Below are 8,186 nucleotides of genomic sequence, written 5' to 3' on the forward strand. Positions count from 1 at the left end.
TAGTCCCTGTAAGCGAATTAACCTGTTTTTGCTATACCAAAGCCTTCAAAACTTATTTCTAAGTTATGTAAAGGTTATTTAAGGTATGTTGAGTATATGTTGATGTTCCGGAGTATTTGTCGCATTAAACTGAGTACGTTTACACACCAGTTTGCGTATAATTCTCTAGAAAGCGATGTAGAGTTTGAAATTGAGCAAAAGTTAAAACATGAAAAATGTAAAACACAACCAAACAAACATTGGGATCAAATAACATTATTTTATTGATAATAGAACTGTTCATGATGATTACAAGCACAAATGTTACATCTAACCTCCTAACAAACTCTAACCTCTGATCTATACAAACACTGCTATGTTAACTACTGATATTACATTTCAATACATAAAACAGACTCAAATTGCTGCTGCATCCTTCCACTGCTGTGAACCCAGCAGTTCTTGTTATGATCAGCAATGCTTGAACCAAGGCAGTAGATTGAGCAGCAGAGCTTTAGTTCTTCTATCAGACTTTGTCTTGATCAGCAGTTGTAGGTCAGCAGTTTGCATGATCAGCAGATAGGAGGTCAGCAGATGTTGAAACCACTTTCAAGGGGAGAGACTTGCAACCAAACATCTGCTTATTCTGAATCTACTGCTGTGATCCAGTTTTGGCTTTTATTATCTGATCCTTTGGTAGGGATCAATCCCAACATTATTTAATATGATAGTCATATAAATTATGTTTTATTATTTTTTAAGTCAAACTCGATCCGAATAAACCTAGTAGATCTGATTTGGCCGAGTTTGACCGCGTTTGATCGATTCCGAGTAATTAGGCGGAGTTGGAGAAAGTCGTCTCGGCAACCTACCTTGTAGCGACTACTCAGGGAGTACTCGGCCTTGGAATCCTTGTTTTACAACCATGGATATAATACTGCGGGTCAAACCGATGGTCAAACTGCAGGGTATGGGGCTCTGGGTGATAATGCTAGTTAAGCTCTTCCAACTTCTACACCTCAATCTGGTTATGGTCAGCAACTTGGTTCAAACCCGAGCTATCCACCTTAGGGTTCTGGTCAACCAGGGTATGGAAGTCAATCTTCTGGATACGATGGTTATGGACTATCTCCGACACAAAAGCCACCTGTCATCCAACCTACTAATGGGCAGTCACCCAGGGAAAAGTCAATTTGAAAGAATGGATCAAAATGGCAATTTGAAATATTTAAATTGAAAATCCCTAAAATACCCTTGGTTAAAAATGGGGTTTGTGGACGGAGTTAGGCAATGTGATCAAAATAGCAACAAAAGGGAAAAGTCAGGGACCCAGAGGAGAAAAAAACTATTTGAACTAAAATGACAAATTTGGACAAACCTTAGGGACAAAAATGGCAATTTACTCTATTTTTTTTCTATTTTTTGATTACTGATTTGTTATGTTAGACATGGTGGTGAAGTGTTTTGAATATATTTTAGAACAAGTTTACTTTCTTTTTGTTGATAAAGCTTTGATTATGTTATGTATATATTTGTTGAACATGGTTCTGAGGTGTTTTGAACAAATTTTGAGATTCTTTTTCGAACATGTTAGAATTATGCATATCCGTTTAAGTATCCAAATCCGTATCCGAAACACCCACCCATATTTGATTAACTATCAACAAGATCATAAGTTTTAACAAACCTAATCATGTGCAAGTACTTCTTTTGCCTAACCGAACCCATGTAAACCCGCATGTACCAAGTGCTATGATCATGAACTCGACACGTGACTACTAACATCATCACCTAATACTCGTATCATTGAAAATATATGTATAAAACTTTGCAAACGAAACACTTATCATATATATTCACATCACCGATTTACGTATCACAACCCACATAAACTCGCATATTCCATACATTATCACATTGAATTCATGCAGCCCTAATGAGTACAAACGTCACTACATATGAACACACAAAGCACAAGATGTTACCTAGCGGATTTGTGGGTGTCGCCGTCCGGAAACCGAGAGGAGAGCGAGAGAGAGCTGAGAGTAGCGTGAGAGAGGTGGAGGCAGAAGTGATATTGGTTTTTTGAGATCCTTGTTAACCTCCCAATCATGCAAAATACGTAACCTATAGGGCTTATGGTGGCGGTTTGGGAGGTATTGGGGCTGGGCTGAAAATCATACAGGAGTTGGCTGGGGTTTCTGGGTCGCAAAAGAAGAGGAGAAGGTGAGGTTTTGGGTCGGCGGTGCAAGGGTCGCGTGGAACAATGGGTTGGGTCGTGAATGAGAGTGAGTCGGGTTTCGAGTTGGGCCGCCAAGCCCGTTAGGCCCAGCGTGACCTCGGGTTTGATTCGGGTCTCGTTTACTGAGTCAGGTGCTTGGTTTAGATAAGATGTTCGGCCGGAGATGTGAGCATTGGTCGGGCCATGCTAACGAGTTAATCGTTTCGTAAAGAAAATATATATTTAAATACATATGAATTGTTTGGTTTACGAGTCATAGACCATGTGTTTAATCATGTTCATCAAGTAACGTATAAAAGTAACACATAAAGAAATGTAAATTATAGACGCGAACACAAGTAATGCTAACCTCAAAAGTACTGGTTGTCACATCATGGATATGATCAGCTCATTGGAAATGGTCAAACAACTGTTGACCCAAGTGTAAAAGCACTTGCAAAGGGTCAACAACAACTATTTGAGATATTTCAAAAACTACTCATAACCAAAGACCATTGACAAAGGAATGATATAGTGGAAGAAAGTACCAAATCCAAAGCAAATAAAGCTTTTGAATCATTGCAAAATTGACCCATTTCCACTGTCTATAGGGAACATCTGTTGGCAATTTAAAAGTGCAAACAGAGGTTTCCTTTGCACACATCACCACCTGAATAAAAACCTAAAAATATGACTCTACAAATCTACAAAAAGATTTCTCAATAAAAACACCAATATGTTGTTTTAAAATTTTCAAATTTTTTTTACATATCACAAAAAGATCGTTAAAATCACCAAAAACAGAACTCTGTTCAAAAGAGTTAAACATCTGTTTCAGTGGTTCAAAACTCTGTTTGACCACAATCAAGCACTATTTGCAACTCAGAACCAATGATTTATCATCCACTATTTGACTATAAAGGTCAAACTAAACCACTGTTTTTCTTCTAACCGCTGCTTTTCTCTTAAACTTGTTTATAACCAATAGTGGTTTCAAACATCTGCTTTCATCCATCTGTTGACAACAGTCAACAGATGTACCAACCACTGTTTTATATTCTAACATCTGTTGTTAACATAGTTTTTCAAAATCTAAAACAAACCTTTGCCAAACAGATCTTTCATTTAACCATCAAAGGGTTTTCTAAATGGGGCTTAACTTCTATGAAAAATAGATGTTTGCTTGTTTTGAACAAATAGAAGCCTACCACGTCACTCAAAAAGTAACTGTTGGCCACTTTAGCATCCCTTTTCACTGAACCCTATATAAACCCTTGCCAAACAGAGTTTACATCTACCCTTGAAAATTTCTCAAATCAAAGCATCTCACAAAGAGATAAACTACGAAATTGCAATCAACAATCATCGCTTTCAATCAAAAGATTTTCTAAAAGATTCACTCATAACCTTCATTCATGGCCCTCAATCTCAAATCACCCCATAACTACCTATTGTATCTTGTCAAACATGACAAGAATACAGATTTCCATTCCATCATGGACGTTCTTACATCATCAAAATACCATACCATTCTCACCGTCAATGCACCAGTTTATCCGGCTATACTTCGTGAATTTTGGGCAAATTCAGACTTTTTACTCAAAGATAAAAAGCCCTTCACAATCACGTCAAAAAATTAAAGAAGAACATATCTAGATAACTCCACAATCCATCTCCACAATGCTCATCCTCAACGACATGGCAGGTATGGAAACTTTCCCTAAAAATGATCTTCAAAATGATTTCGTAGAAAGGGGATATGTTAATTAACAGGTGGGAGCAACAATTTTCAAACCACACTTCTAACCAGAAATGAAATTCTTTTTCCATACACTTTTAGTTTATTTGTTTTCCAATGCAACCTTTTTTAATGAAATACCGCTAGAAACTCAGTAATTGGGATATGCTATTCTGACAAATACAGAATACAAGCTATCCCAAACACTGTTTCTGGATATGATAGCAAATGTTAAAGCAATTAAAAGGAAAATTGTCAAACTCTTCATTTTATATCCAAGGCTAATAAGTTTATACCTTCAAAAGGTTTTGAAACAAGAAAATTTTCAACAGGGTGAAGCCTTATAAATGAATAACCTTTTAAACGAAACATTTACACGCATGGTGACCTCAAAAGGTCAAAGGAATGCCCTTGAAAAACTATATTAGAAAACCAAGCAACATATGTTACAACATCTGTTGCTAAGCCCACTGCTCCTAATGCCTATAGTGATGAACCCCCCACTGTGGTACCCACATTAGAAATTTCTACACAAACCATTTCCATGGTCATCCCCAAATCCAAAAGAAAAACCAAAAAGAAGGTCACTTTGGAGGTCGAGATGCCAGAGGAACCTGCTATAACTCAAACGCAGCAAATATCTATTTTTTACTTCCTCACAACAAATGCAAACATTTCATCTAGACAAACTCCTCATATGTCCTCACTATGGTAACATTTTGAGGTTTGAACGATCTGATTGTTAATCAATTGGATCTAGATCTGGATTATTAAACTTTTGAATTTGTGTATTGTGTAATGAGAGATCTGTGTGTTTATGTACAGGAGAGAAAATAGACCCTGGATATAAAATGTGACAACTGTCAAATTTGCATGCATCCGTACAATTAATTAGATTGTGTTGATTTACAATTTATAACTTGAATTGCTTTCTGATTATTGTTACCATACATACACGTGCATCATATATTGCAAATGTTATATCATTATTGCATAAAAACTTTGTTGACTTAAACGATGCACAAAAACACAATTAGCACAATTATCAGACAAATTAGAAAAATGCTGACAGAGTTCAGAAGATAGACAGGCATTGTATTGAGACACAGAATGAGCCAGAAACCAAGTATTACACTAGTATAGTGTGTAGGGAAGTAAGGATCATAAAACTGCCTCCCTAGTGATAGTTTAAGTGCCGGAAAGCGCCTAAAACTCACATAAGCTGCAGAATTCTGCAGAAAATAAGCAAATTCAGCATTTAAACAACTTAATATCATGCAAAAACATGATTAAATGGTCCTGAAATTAAAAGGGTACATAAAGCACACTAAACTGCAAAGTTTAGCACTTTAGCGAACAAGTAACCAACCGAACAACCGGACACTACCCGAAACACCAAATTTTCACTAGAAGCACTGTACATAAAGCACACTAAACTGCAAAGTTTAGCACTTTAGTGAACCAGTAACCAACCGAACAACTGGACACTACCCGAAACACCAAATTTTCACTAGAAGCACTGTTTTAATATTTCCAAGCTAGTTATGATCCCCGAACATCTTAACACATCATATAAATATCTAATAACTAATCATCTAACTAGATACTTGGATTTTAACTACAAACCAACTATATAGTTAGAACCTAGTCTACTACCCCCCCCCACCTATAATCGGCTGTTAGTGCACCTACGTCTGCTGACTACGTCTTCCATCGAGTCTTCAAGATTGAACTGATCGGAAATGGCACGGAAATCTAGAGCTAGATGATTTGTATAGGATCGCTTATATGTCACTAGTCTAGGACCGCTTTTGTGTCAGTATCAGTCTGGATCGCTCATAGGGACATGTTGCTGGATCGCTTATATGTCACGATGTCGGACCGCTCATATGTACATGTACGTATGAGCGGACCAAAATGTCAATATATAGGTCTATATGAGCGGTTCATAAACACATAGTTGATGGTGTTTTGTTCCGGTACTCTGCCGAAGTGCTGTCAGATCGTGTATTTGTGTTCAATATCAATAAAACAGCAAGATTAAAGTGAATACAGCTTGAATAGCACCGAATTATTAGTTTCCGCCTGTTAATTCGGATACGAACTTCTCTGAACGACTCAAACAGGTCAACGAACGATCCTACAAGTGGTATCAGAGCTCAAGAGGAGGAGTTCTTGCCATTATAGCTGCGATTCTTCTGATTTTCTACACTTTCTTCACTTTTTCAAAATTTTTCACGGTAAAAACGGCTCAAAATCACACAGTGCACTCGGAATCATGAATTAACAAATCCTTGAAGTTTTCAGATCTAAAATCGACGTAGAAACTAAGTTTTTAGGTGGTTCGCTGATTTGGATTCGCGCAAAAGGTGACGTAATCATCAAGACCGCTCCAAAATTACATATCTAGACCGCTCAAAGAAACATTTTTGAGGTTGATTCGCTCGAAAATTCAGCTTGGTCCGCTCCTGTGACAACGTGTGAACCGCTCGAACGAACAACGTGTGAACCGCTCGAACGAACAAAGTCTGAACCGCTCGAAAATTCCAACTTGGACCGCTCTTTTGACAATCTCTGGATCGGTCGGTCGGACACTGTTGGATCCGCTTATTCGACAATCTTATTGGACCGCTTATTGGTCAGTTCGCTCGAACTGACATTGTACTTGGACCGTTCCAACGAAATTATATTGATCCGCTCGATTGATCAATCAGTTGATCCGCTCAAAAAGACAGTGTATTCAGTTCATTTTTGACAGTCCATTTTTTTGAACAGTTTTTGTCAAAGATCAGGAAATTGTTGTGTATTTGTGAACGATTTATACAATGGATACTGAATTTTATAACGCTTTTGCTACCCCGGCCTCGATTACTCAAAGTGCATTGATTGAAAATGAAACCGGAACGTCTCAGAAACCACCGAAACTCATGGATATTGATTATTACAACGTGTGGTCGGAACGATTCGGAAATTGGGTTGAAGCTTATCATCTTGATGCGTGGGAACACACCGAGGAACAATATGTTAAACCCACAAAGGATGATGTTGTGAATGGTACTCCGTTAACACTTAGAGAAATGAGTGCAACAGACAAAAAGAAATATCGGGATGAGAAACTCATGGTGAGTCTGCTTCAGCAAGCTATAAAAGAGGATATCTTGATTCTGCTTCAACACGATGGAACTGCGTATTCAATTTGGACAGAGTTGGAAGCAAAGTTTATTGGAAGTGATGATATGCTTAAGAATAAAAAATCTCTCATGAAGAAAGAATTCGATTTGTTTCGTGGTTTAAAATCTGAAAACACCAAGCAGATTATTGATAGATATTGTAACTTGGTGAGAAATATGACAAAGTTAGGTATTAAGAAAGATACTTGTCACACCCCCAAAATCCACCCGCGGAATACCACCGCTTGGGAGCGTGACTGACCAGGATCAAACCATCAATTATATCAAACATAGCATTTAATAAAAATCATAAGTATAATTGATGTTCAAAACCAAACGTTATGTATGTAGCGGAAGCATTAAATGTAAAACCCAAATCATAAGTATCAATGTGTGAATGTAAAAGTGTTTAATATGCATTCATATGTCCTTGTCCACAACGACCCGCTTCTCCTCTGGTGCAAGCTCCAAATATACCTAAGGTCCTGCAAGGCATGCAGCAAATAATCAACAAACTAGTTGAGCGAGTTCACAGAAAGTAAGTTCTAACATGCATAAGTATAGCTAGTGGGGGCTTCCCATGTTTATCCTGGCTAATGAGGGCTTCTCACTAACGGTACTTACTAGACTAACTTCCGACCATGTGTTCTTCTTTACCGAGAACAGGAAAACGTACAGGGTCACGTAGGCTTTACGTGACGTGCCCTTCCCCGAGGACAGTGGTACGTGTGGGGGCTACGTAGGCTTTACGCAGCGTGGCCTTCCGACCTGGAAGCCAATGAATGGTATTGGGTTACGTAGGCTTTACGTAACGTGTCCTTCCCGACCCGGGAGACATATGGCAAATATACTGGGTTACGTAGGCTTTACGTAACGTGTCCTGACTATTCTGAGGACGATGGTCTATAGTCTGGTATATGCGTAAGTACGAGTAATCATTCCACATTCATCATATCCAACCCAATTCCCAACCCGGGAATCCCATGCCTTGGCTGTGTAAACTCACCTTGGTTTGCTCGGCAGATACACAAGTGAACAGGTAGCAAGTAATGGTCAATCACGTCCTATCATGGTATTA

This window comes from Helianthus annuus, chromosome 13 (assembly GCF_002127325.2).
Source record: "Helianthus annuus cultivar XRQ/B chromosome 13, HanXRQr2.0-SUNRISE, whole genome shotgun sequence".
NCBI classification, from domain to species: Eukaryota; Viridiplantae; Streptophyta; class Magnoliopsida; order Asterales; family Asteraceae; genus Helianthus; species Helianthus annuus.